The sequence below is a fragment of the Chiloscyllium plagiosum genome, unplaced genomic scaffold, assembly GCF_037043375.1.
Source record: "Chiloscyllium plagiosum isolate Xiang-an unplaced genomic scaffold, Cpla_swu_hap1 HiC_scaffold_12, whole genome shotgun sequence".
NCBI classification, from domain to species: Eukaryota; Metazoa; Chordata; class Chondrichthyes; order Orectolobiformes; family Hemiscylliidae; genus Chiloscyllium; species Chiloscyllium plagiosum.
Window position 1 is genome coordinate 103,632,407 of NW_028270150.1, and position 12,125 is coordinate 103,644,531.

At 45.8% G+C, this 12,125-nt stretch overlaps 4 non-coding genes across 4 annotated transcripts; all 4 read left to right on the forward strand.

Annotated features, from left to right (window-relative positions):
* The first annotated feature begins 565 nt into the window (after positions 1-565).
* trnag-ucc (transfer RNA glycine (anticodon UCC)) lies at positions 566-637 on the forward strand. Its single transcript has one exon. It is a non-coding gene; the product is annotated as a tRNA-Gly (tRNA).
* A 3,100-nt stretch (positions 638-3,737) lies between these two features.
* On the forward strand, positions 3,738-3,809 carry trnag-ucc (transfer RNA glycine (anticodon UCC)). The gene has a single exon. It is a non-coding gene; the product is annotated as a tRNA-Gly (tRNA).
* A 3,169-nt stretch (positions 3,810-6,978) lies between these two features.
* On the forward strand, positions 6,979-7,050 carry trnag-ucc (transfer RNA glycine (anticodon UCC)). The gene has a single exon. It is a non-coding gene; the product is annotated as a tRNA-Gly (tRNA).
* Positions 7,051-10,199: 3,149 nt separating this feature from the next.
* On the forward strand, positions 10,200-10,271 carry trnag-ucc (transfer RNA glycine (anticodon UCC)). The gene has a single exon. It is a non-coding gene; the product is annotated as a tRNA-Gly (tRNA).
* Positions 10,272-12,125: the final 1,854 nt, after the last annotated feature.

The following is a 12,125-nucleotide window of genomic DNA, read 5'->3' on the forward strand; positions in this document are numbered from 1 at the left end:
GATCAACGGGATCGAACTTCAAATTAATACATATTCCTCGAGAGGGTTCTGCTTCCGGAACTGTTACCCGGAATTCCCTCCTCTCCACAATTACTGCAGCATGGCCTCAGTCTAACGGATCCTTTTTTTTTGCCCTTTTGTATTCCTAAAACCCTTTCCAAGTTTTAAAACCCGAAAGAACTGCGGATGCAGTAAGTCCGAACCCAAACCCGAAGTCGGTGGTAAAGCTGTATGAAGAGAAATCAGAGTTCACGGTCCGGTCAGGTGAGCCTTTCTGAGAACTTCACAAGTTTTAATTGTGTGATCGTTCCAGGGTTGCCCTGGGATTTTCGTGCTATTTTTGTTATTGATTGATTTCAGATGATGAGAAATCCGAAATACTGCTTTGTGTGTATTAAAAAGTGAGGCGGGGCATAATGAGACCTACCCACTCAGTAAATCTCAGTCTTTTATGACTTCTCAATTCTAATATTTCACTGCAAAATTTCCAACAAAACAACATCGAAATTTAGAGTCAAGAACTATTATTGCACATCAGCTGATTTCTAGGCGGCTGCGTGCTGTAGCGATGGTGGTATAGTGGTGAGCATAGCTGCCTTCCAAGCAGTTGACCCGGGTTCGATTCCCGGCCATCGCAAACTGTGAATTTTAAAACCATTCCTAACCAAAAGAGCCGAAAACTTCAGTGGTAATGAAACACGAACATCTGCACATCACACTGAGTCAGCCACACCAACGTTGCCAGACCTCTGGAGTGCAGACACAACTTTGAAGTTGAGGATGCGCCCAGGAGGATTAAGGAGTCAAGTCGATCACGATTCACATAAACTGGAGTCATAGCAGAATTCCTTGGTTTTCCATCTTATTTGAAAAGAAATGTTTCCGGATTTCACTCATTTCAACATTACTCTCAGTGTTGTTTGTGAAATACAGCCTAATATCAAGTGAAATGTGGGTGGGCAGTTCACAAATATCCAAACAACGTTATTTCTCATATCGAATCGGTCATGTTATTTTTTTAGGTGCAGGTCAGAAATAGGAGGAATGGAGACCAGCTGCTTTTATATTTCCAGTATGAGAAAATGACTCGATAAAACACCAGGTTACAGTCCAACAGCTTTATTTGGAAGCACTAGTTTTAGGAGTGCTCCGAAAGCTAGTTGGACTATAACCTGGTATTGTGTGATTTTGAACTTTGTCCACCCCAGTCCAACACCGGCTCCTCCACGTCATCACCCGAGATAGTCGTCATGGATTTGTTAAGGGAAGGTAGTGTCTGATGAACGTGACTGATTTTCTTTGAAGGATAAAGAATGGATGGAGTGTTTGCGATGTAGATCAACCTGATGATAAGAAGGACCATAAGACACAGTATTTATAGCAAAAGGATTAAAGTATCATGCAGCTGAAATGATGTATTAAACACATTTAGTTTTAGCCTTTCATCTTTTATAATGGGTTTGCTAGTTTCCGTTCTTTAATATGAGAATCTCAGAACCTTTTTAAAGTTACGTTCTCGAGATAACTTCAGATTTTCTAACAAGAGGTGCCATCTCAGCTCAGACAATGCATTAAAGGTGTGAGGTTAAAGTCTGTCTGTGTCCCAAGCTTGAGTCAGACTGGTTCTAACCTCCCAGTCGGAGAACACTTCAGCGGTCTGGGACTTTCTGTCTCGGACCCCTGGGTGACCATCCTCCAAGGCAGACTATGGGACAGGCAACAATGCAAAGTGGCCAAGCAGAGGCTGATAGTCAAGTTCGGTAGCCATGGGGATGGCTTTAACTGGGACCTTGGGTTCATGTTACACGACACGTGACAACACTGCACTGTATACTATTTCACGTACACGCACAAACACACACACACACACAAAAGCACACTCCTACCGACCCACACACTCATGCATACCCTCTCTCAAACACAAGCTCTCTCTCATAAACTCACTCATACACAGCCACTCACGCACCCTCTTATACCCCAGTACACACACACATGCACACACACACACACATGCATACACACACACTCTCACAGACCCGCACATCTCTACATGCACACGCACACAGTCTCACACACACACACACACACACACACACAGCCACAGATACACACACATGCACCCACACACACAGGCACATACACAGTGATTCCGGGTTCTCATGACTCTAAGCTGGAGACTATCATTGCCTGCAGACCCGACCTTCCTCCCCCTACCACACCATGAACGTTAACACTTGGTCATGCCCTTACACCGCCGTCTGTGCCCTCTCTTGACCCCGTCCTTTCCATCTTGCCCACCGCCCCTCCATGCCTGCGCTGGGTTGCTTTGACAAAGTCAATTTCACTTCCTATGTCAATTTCACTTCCTATGTCAATTTCACCGCATCGCGTTTTCTTTTTTCCCCTCACCGAACCGGGATCACACTACTCTGAGCTTGCTGACCCATCCACCCCCTCGCTTTGCCCTCCCGGCTAGCGCTTTGTGTTTCGTGGGACCCGCGGGAGTAGCTGCGGAAGCCCTCCTCAATACCTAAGCGGATAACACTGTTCTGCTCGGAGACAGGGAAGTCTGCCGATGCTGGAGCCCGAAACATCGATTTCCCTGCTGCCTGACCTGCTGTGCTTTTCCAGCAACACACTCTCAACACTGTTCTGCCACGACCCTGTCTTGGTTCCACACAATCCCATTTATCATTAAGGCGCCACGGCATCCCAAGGACTTGGGACCGCTGGTAACTAAATTATAACAGCGGCCTCAGCACTCTGCACCCCTTGACCTTGGAAAGCCCATCGTGGTTCAGGTAACCTATCTAGGGCAGGGAGGCTTTTGCGTGCACTGCCTTCCCACATCAGTGGAAGCGACCTTCACTAAACATCTGCCCATGACTACCCACCTCCTGTGAAGTTCAACATCACACAACACCAGGTTATAGTCCAACAGATTTAATTGGAAGCTCGAGATTTTGGACAACCACCTGATGAAGGAGCAGCGCTCCGAAAGCTAGTGCTTCCAATTAAACCTGTTGGACTATAACCTGGTGTTGTGTGATTTTTAACTTTGTATACCCCAGTCCAACACCGGCATCTCCAAATCATGCCCTCCCGTGAAAACCCCTTACTGCTGACTGACACCTCCCCGTCTTCTACAAAGTCAAAGAGAAAACTGCAAATCGATCAACGGGATCGAACTTCAAATTAATACATATTCCTCGAGAGGGTTCTGCTTCCGGAACTGTTACCCGGAATTCCCTCCTCTCCACAATTACTGCAGCATGGCCTCAGTCTAACGGATCCTTTTTTTTTGCCCTTTTGTATTCCTAAAACCCTTTCCAAGTTTTAAAACCCGAAAGAACTGCGGATGCAGTAAGTCCGAACCCAAACCCGAAGTCGGTGGTAAAGCTGTATGAAGAGAAATCAGAGTTCACGGTCCGGTCAGGTGAGCCTTTCTGAGAACTTCACAAGTTTTAATTGTGTGATCGTTCCAGGGTTGCCCTGGGATTTTCGTGCTATTTTTGTTATTGATTGATTTCAGATGATGAGAAATCCGAAATACTGCTTTGTGTGTATTAAAAAGTGAGGCGGGGCATAATGAGACCTACCCACTCAGTAAATCTCAGTCTTTTATGACTTCTCAATTCTAATATTTCACTGCAAAATTTCCAACAAAACAACATCGAAATTTAGAGTCAAGAACTATTATTGCACATCAGCTGATTTCTATGCGGCTGCGTGCTGTAGCGATGGTGGTATAGTGGTGAGCATAGCTGCCTTCCAAGCAGTTGACCCGGGTTCGATTCCCGGCCATCGCAAACTGTGAATTTTAAAACCATTCCTAACCAAAAGAGCCGAAAACTTCAGTGGTAATTAAACACGAACATCTGCACATCACACTGAGTCAGCCACACCAACGTTGCCAGACCTCTGGAGTGCAGACACAACTTTGAAGTTGAGGATGCGCCCAGGAGGATTAAGGAGTCAAGTCGATCACGATTCACATAAACTGGAGTCATGGCAGAATTCCTTGGTTTTCCATCTTATTTGAAAAGAAATGTTTCCGGATTTCACTCATTTCAACATTACTCTCAGTGTTGTTTGTGAAATACAGCCTAATATCAAGTGAAATGTGGGTGGGCAGTTCACAAATATCCAAACAACGTTATTTCTCATATCGAATCGGTCATGTTATTTTTTTAGGTGCAGGTCAGAAATAGGAGGAATGGAGACCAGCTGCTTTTATATTTCCAGTATGAGAAAATGACTCGATAAAACTCTGAGAGATGATAGAAATGACCACACAGTGAGTGAAAGTTTAATCCAGGATAAAGTTAAAAATCACACAACACCAGGTTACAGTCCAACAACTTTATTTGGAAGCACTAATTTTAGGAGTGCTCCGAAAGCTAGTTGGACTATAACCTGGTATTGTGTGATTTTGAACTTTGTCCACCCCAGTCCAACACCGGCTCCTCCACGTCATCACCCGAGATAGTCATCATGGATTTGTTAAGGGAAGGTAGTGTCTGATGAACGTGACTGATTTTCTTTGAAGGATAAAGAATGGATGGAGTGTTTGCGATGTAGATCAACCTGATGATAAGAAGGACCATAAGACACAGTATTTATAGCAAAAGGATTAAAGTATCATGCAGCTGAAATGATGTATTAAACACATTCAGTTTTAGCCTTTCATCTTTTATAATGGGTTTGCTAGTTTCCGTTCTTTAATATGAGAATCTCAGAACCTTTTTAAAGTTACGTTCTCGAGATAACTTCAGATTTTCTAACAAGAGGTGCCATCTCAGCTCAGACAATGCATTAAAGGTGTGAGGTTAAAGTCTGTCTGTGTCCCAATCTTGAGTCAGACTGGTTCTAACCTCCCAGTCGGAGAACACTTCAGCGGTCTGGGACTTTCTGTCTCGGACCCCTGGGTGACCATCCTCCAAGGCAGACTATGGGACAGGCAACAATGCAAAGTGGTCAAGCAGAGGCTGATAGTCAAGTTCGGTAGCCATGGGGATGGCTTTAACTGGGACCTTGGGTTCATGTTACACGACACGTGACAACACTGCACTGTATACTATTTCACGTACACGCACAAACACACGCACACACACACACACAAAAGCACACTCCTACCGACCCACACACTCATGCATACCCTCTCTCAAACACAAGCTCTCTCTCATAAACTCACTCATACACAGCCACTCACGCACCCTCTGAAACCCCAGTACACACACACATACACACATGCATACACACACACTCTCACAGACCCGCACATCTCTACATGCACACGCACACAGTCACACACACACACACACACACACACACACACAGCCACAGATACACACACATGCACCCACACACACAGGCACATACACAGTGATTCCGGGTTCTCATGACTCTAAGCTGGAGACTATCATTGCCTGCAGACCCGACCTTCCTCCCCCTACCACACCATGAACGTTAACACTTGGTCATGCCCTTACACCGCCGTCTGTGCCCTCTCTTGACCCCGTCCTTTCCATCTTGCCCACCGCCCCTCCATGCCTGCGCTGGGTTGCTTTGACAAAGTCAATTTCACTTCCAATGTCAATTTCACTTCCTATGTCAATTTCACCGCATCGCGTTTTCTTTTTTCCCCTCACGAACCGGGATCACACTACTCTGAGCTTGCTGACCCATCCACCCCCTCGCTTTGCCCTCCCGGCTAGCGCTTTGTGTTTCGTGGGACCCGCGGGAGTAGCTGCGGAAGCCCTCCTCAATACCTCAGCGGATAACACTGTTCTGCTCGGAGACAGGGAAGTCTGCCGATGCTGGAGCCCGAAACATCGATTTCCCTGCTGCCTGACCTGCTGTGCTTTTCCAGCAACACACTCTCAACACTGTTCTGCCACGACCCTGTCTTGGTTCCACACAATCCCATTTATCATTAAGGCGCCACGGCATCCCAAGGACTTGGGACCGCTGGTAACTAAATTATAACAGCGGCCTCAGCACTCTGCACCCCTTGACCTTGGAGAGCCCATCGTGGTTCAGGTAACCTATCTAGGGCAGGGAGGCTTTTGCGTGCACTGCCTTCCCACATCAGTGGAAGCGACCTTCACTAAACCTCTGCCCATGACTACCCCCCTCCTGTGAAGTTCAACATCACACAACACCAGGTTATAGTCCAACAGATTTAATTGGAAGCTCGAGATTTTGGACAACCACCTGATGAAGGAGCAGCGCTCCGAAAGCTAGTGCTTCCAATTAAACCTGTTGGACTATAACCTGGTGTTGTGTGATTTTTAACTTTGTATACCCCAGTCCAACACCGGCATCTCCAAATCATGCCCTCCCGTGAAAACCCCTTACTGCTGACTGACACCTCCCCCTCTTCTACAAAGTCAAAGAGAAAACTGCAAATCGATCAACGGGATCGAACTTCAAATTAATACATATTCCTCGAGAGGGTTCTGCTTCCGGAACTGTTACCCGGAATTCCCTCCTCTCCACAATTACTGCAGCATGGCCTCAGTCTAACGGATCCTTTTTTTTTGCCCTTTTGTATTCCTAAAACCCTTTCCAAGTTTTAAAACCCGAAAGAACTGCGGATGCAGTAAGTCCGAACCCAAACCCGAAGTCGGTGGTAAAGCTGTATGAAGAGAAATCAGAGTTCACGGTCCGGTCAGGTGAGCCTTTCTGAGAACTTCACAAGTTTTAATTGTGTGATCGTTCCAGGGTTGCCCTGGGATTTTCGTGCTATTTTTGTTATTGATTGATTTCAGATGATGAGAAATCCGAAATACTGCTTTGTGTGTATTAAAAAGTGAGGCGGGGCATAATGAGACCTACCCACTCAGTAAATCTCAGTCTTTTATGACTTCTCAATTCTAATATTTCACTGCAAAATTTCCAACAAAACAACATCGAAATTTAGAGTCAAGAACTATTATTGCACATCAGCTGATTTCTAGGCGGCTGCGTGCTGTAGCGATGGTGGTATAGTGGTGAGCATAGCTGCCTTCCAAGCAGTTGACCCGGGTTCGATTCCCGGCCATCGCAAACTGTGAATTTTAAAACCATTCCTAACCAAAAGAGCCGAAAACTTCAGTGGTAATTAAACACGAACATCTGCACATCACACTGAGTCAGCCACACCAACGTTGCCAGACCTCTGGAGTGCAGACACAACTTTGAAGTTGAGGATGCGCCCAGGAGGATTAAGGAGTCAAGTCGATCACGATTCACATAAACTGGAGTCATGGCAGAATTCCTTGGTTTTCCATCTTATTTGAAAAGAAATGTTTCCGGATTTCACTCATTTCAACATTACTCTCAGTGTTGTTTGTGAAATACAGCCTAATATCAAGTGAAATGTGGGTGGGCAGTTCACAAATATCCAAACAACGTTATTTCTCATATCGAATCGGTCATGTTATTTTTTTAGGTGCAGGTCAGAAATAGGAGGAATGGAGACCAGCTGCTTTTATATTTCCAGTATGAGAAAATGACTCGATAAAACTCTGAGAGATGATAGAAATGACCACACAGTGAGTGAAAGTTTAATCCAGGATAAAGTTAAAAATCACACAACACCAGGTTACAGTCCAACAGCTTTATTTGGAAGCACTAGTTTTAGGAGTGCTCCGAAAGCTAGTTGGACTATAACCTGGTATTGTGTGATTTTGAACTTTGTCTACCCCAGTCCAACACCGGCTCCTCCACGTCATCACCCGAGATAGTCGTCATGGATTTGTTCAGGGAAGGTAGTGTCTGATGAACGTGACTGATTTTCTTTGAAGGATAAAGAATGGATGGAGTGTTTGCGATGTAGATCAACCTGATGATAAGAAGGACCATAAGACACAGTATTTATAGCAAAAGGATTAAAGTATCATGCAGCTGAAATGATGTATTAAACACATTTAGTTTTAGCCTTTCATCTTTTATAATGGGTTTGCTAGTTTCCGTTCTTTAATATGAGAATCTCAGAACCTTTTTAAAGTTACGTTCTCGAGATAACTTCAGATTTTCTAACAAGAGGTGCCATCTCAGCTCAGACAATGCATTAAAGGTGTGAGGTTAAAGTCTGTCTGTGTCCCAATCTTGAGTCAGACTGGTTCTAACCTCCCAGTCGGAGAACACTTCAGCGGTCTGGGACTTTCTGTCTCGGACCCCTGGGTGACCATCCTCCAAGGCAGACTATGGGACAGGCAACAATGCAAAGTGGCCAAGCAGAGGCTGATAGTCAAGTTCGGTAGCCATGGGGATGGCTTTAACTGGGACCTTGGGTTCATGTTACACGACACGTGACAACACTGCACTGTATACTATTTCACGTACACGCACAAACACACACACACACACAAAAGCACTCTCCTACCGACCCACACACTCATGCATACCCTCTCTCAAACACAAGCTCTCTCTCATAAACTCACTCATACACAGCCACTCACGCACCCTCTTATACCCCAGTACACACACACACACACATGCATACACACACACTCTCACAGACCCGCACATCTCTACATGCACACGCACACAGACACACACACACACACACACAGCCACAGATACACACACATGCACCCACACACACAGGCACATACACAGTGATTCCGGGTTCTCATGACTCTAAGCTGGAGACTATCATTGCCTGCAGACCCGACCTTCCTCCCCCTACCACACCATGAACGTTAACACTTGGTCATGCCCTTACACCGCCGTCTGTGCCATCTCTTGACCCCGTCCTTTCCATCTTGCCCACCGCCCCTCCATGCCTGCGCTGGGTTGCTTTGACAAAGTCAATTTCACTTCCTATGTCAATTTCACTTCCTATGTCAATTTCACCGCATCGCGTTTTCTTTTTTCCCCTCACGAACCGGGATCACACTACTCTGAGCTTGCTGACCCATCCACCCCCTCGCTTTGCCCTCCCGGCTAGCGCTTTGTGTTTCGTGGGACCCGCGGGAGTAGCTGCGGAAGCCCTCCTCAATACCTAAGCGGATAACACTGTTCTGCTCGGAGACAGGGAAGCCTGCCGATGCTGGAGCCCGAAACATCGATTTCCCTGCTGCCTGACCTGCTGTGCTTTTCCAGCAACACACTCTCAACACTGTTCTGCCACGACCCTGTCTTGGTTCCACACAATCCCATTTATCATTAAGGCGCCACGGCATCCCAAGGACTTGGGACCGCTGGTAACTAAATTATAACAGCGGCCTCAGCACTCTGCACCCCTTGACCTTGGAAAGCCCATCGTGGTTCAGGTAACCTATCTAGGGCAGGGAGGCTTTTGCGTGCACTGCCTTCCCACATCAGTGGAAGCGACCTTCACTAAACCTCTGCCCATGACTACCCCCCTCCTGTGAAGTTCAACATCACACAACACCAGGTTATAGTCCAACAGATTTAATTGGAAGCTCGAGATTTTGGACAACCACCTGATGAAGGAGCAGCGCTCCGAAAGCTAGTGCTTCCAATTAAACCTGTTGGACTATAACCTGGTGTTGTGTGATTTTTAACTTTGTATACCCCAGTCCAACACCGGCATCTCCAAATCATGCCCTCCAGTGAAAACCCCTTACTGCTGACTGACACCTCCCCCTCTTCTACAAAGTCAAAGAGAAAACTGCAAATCGATCAACGGGATCGAACTTCAAATTAATACATATTCCTCGAGAGGGTTCTGCTTCCGGAACTGTTACCCGGAATTCCCTCCTCTCCACAATTACTGCAGCATGGCCTCAGTCTAACGGATCCTTTTTTTTTGCCCTTTTGTATTCCTAAAACCCTTTCCAAGTTTTAAAACCCGAAAGAACTGCGGATGCAGTAAGTCCGAACCCAAACCCGAAGTCGGTGGTAAAGCTGTATGAAGAGAAATCAGAGTTCACGGTCCGGTCAGGTGACCCTTTCTGAGAACTTCACAAGTTTTAATTGTGTGATCGTTCCAGGGTTGCCCTGGGATTTTCGTGCTATTTTTGTTATTGATTGATTTCAGATGATGAGAAATCCGAAATACTGCTTTGTGTGTATTAAAAAGTGAGGCGGGGCATAATGAGACCTACCCACTCAGTAAATCTCAGTCTTTTATGACTTCTCAATTCTAATATTTCACTGCAAAATTTCCAACAAAACAACATCGAAATTTAGAGTCAAGAACTATTATTGCACATCAGCTGATTTCTAGGCGGCTGCGTGCTGTAGCGATGGTTGTATAGTGGTGAGCATAGCTGCCTTCCAAGCAGTTGACCCGGGTTCGATTCCCGGCCATCGCAAACTGTGAATTTTAAAACCATTCCTAACCAAAAGAGCCGAAAACTTCAGTGGTAATTAAACACGAACATCTGCATATCACACTGAGTCAGCCACACCAACGTTGCCAGACCTCTGGAGTGCAGACACAACTTTGAAGTTGAGGATGCGCCCAGGAGGATTAAGGAGTCAAGTCGATCACGATTCACATAAACTGGAGTCATGGCAGAATTCCTTGGTTTTCCATCTTATTTGAAAAGAAATGTTTCCGGATTTCACTCATTTCAACATTACTCTCAGTGTTGTTTGTGAAATACAGCCTAATATCAAGTGAAATGTGGGTGGGCAGTTCACAAATATCCAAACAACGTTATTTCTCATATCGAATCGGTCATGTTATTTTTTTAGGTGCAGGTCAGAAATAGGAGGAATGGAGACCAGCTGCTTTTATATTTCCAGTATGAGAAAATGACTCGATAAAACTCTGAGAGATGATAGAAATGACCACACAGTGAGTGAAAGTTTAATCCAGGATAAAGTTAAAAATCACACAACACCAGGTTACAGTCCAACAGCTTTATTTGGAAGCACTAGTTTTAGGAGTGCTCCGAAAGCTAGTTGGACTATAACCTGGTATTGTGTGATTTTGAACTTTGTCCACCCCAGTCCAACACCGGCTCCTCCACGTCATCACCCGAGATAGTCGTCATGGATTTGTTAAGGGAAGGTAGTGTCTGATGAACGTGACTGATTTTCTTTGAAGGATAAAGAATGGATGGAGTGTTTGCGATGTAGATCAACCTGATGATAAGAAGGACCATAAGACACAGTATTTATAGCAAAAGGATTAAAGTATCATGCAGCTGAAATGATGTATTAAACACATTTAGTTTTAGCCTTTCATCTTTTATAATGGGTTTGCTAGTTTCCGTTCTTTAATATGAGAATCTCAGAACCTTTTTAAAGTTACGTTCTCGAGATAACTTCAGATTTTCTAACAAGAGGTGCCATCTCAGCTCAGACAATGCATTAAAGGTGTGAGGTTAAAGTCTGTCTGTGTCCCAAGCTTGAGTCAGACTGGTTCTAACCTCCCAGTCGGAGAACACTTCAGCGGTCTGGGACTTTCTGTCTCGGACCCCTGGGTGACCATCCTCCAAGGCAGACTATGGGACAGGCAACAATGCAAAGTGGCCAAGCAGAGGCTGATAGTCAAGTTCGGTAGCCCTGGGGATGGCTTTAACTGGGACCTTGGGTTCATGTTACACGACACGTGACAACACTGCACTGTATACTATTTCACGTACACGCACAAACACACACACACACACAAAAGCACACTCCTACCGACCCACACACTCATGCATATCCTCTCTCAAACACAAGCTCTCTCTCATAAACTCACTCAGACACAGCCACTCACGCACCCTCTTATACCCCAGTACACACACACATGCACACACACACACACATGCATACACACACACTCTCACAGACCCGCACATCTCTACATGCACACGCACACAGTCACACACACACACACACACACACACAGCCACAGATACACACACATGCACCCACACACACAGGCACATACACAGTGATTCCGGGTTCTCATGACTCTAAGCTGGAGACTATCATTGCCTGCAGACCCGACCTTCCTCCCCCTACCACACCATGAACGTTAACACTTGGTCATGCCCTTACACCGCCGTCTGTGCCCTCTCTTGACCCCGTCCTTTCCATCTTGCCCACCGCCCCTCCATGCCTGCGCTGGGTTGCTTTGACAAAGTCAATTTCACTTCCTATGTCAATTTCACTTCCTATGTCAATTTCACCGCATCGCGTTTTCTTTTTTCCCCTCACGAACCGGGATCACA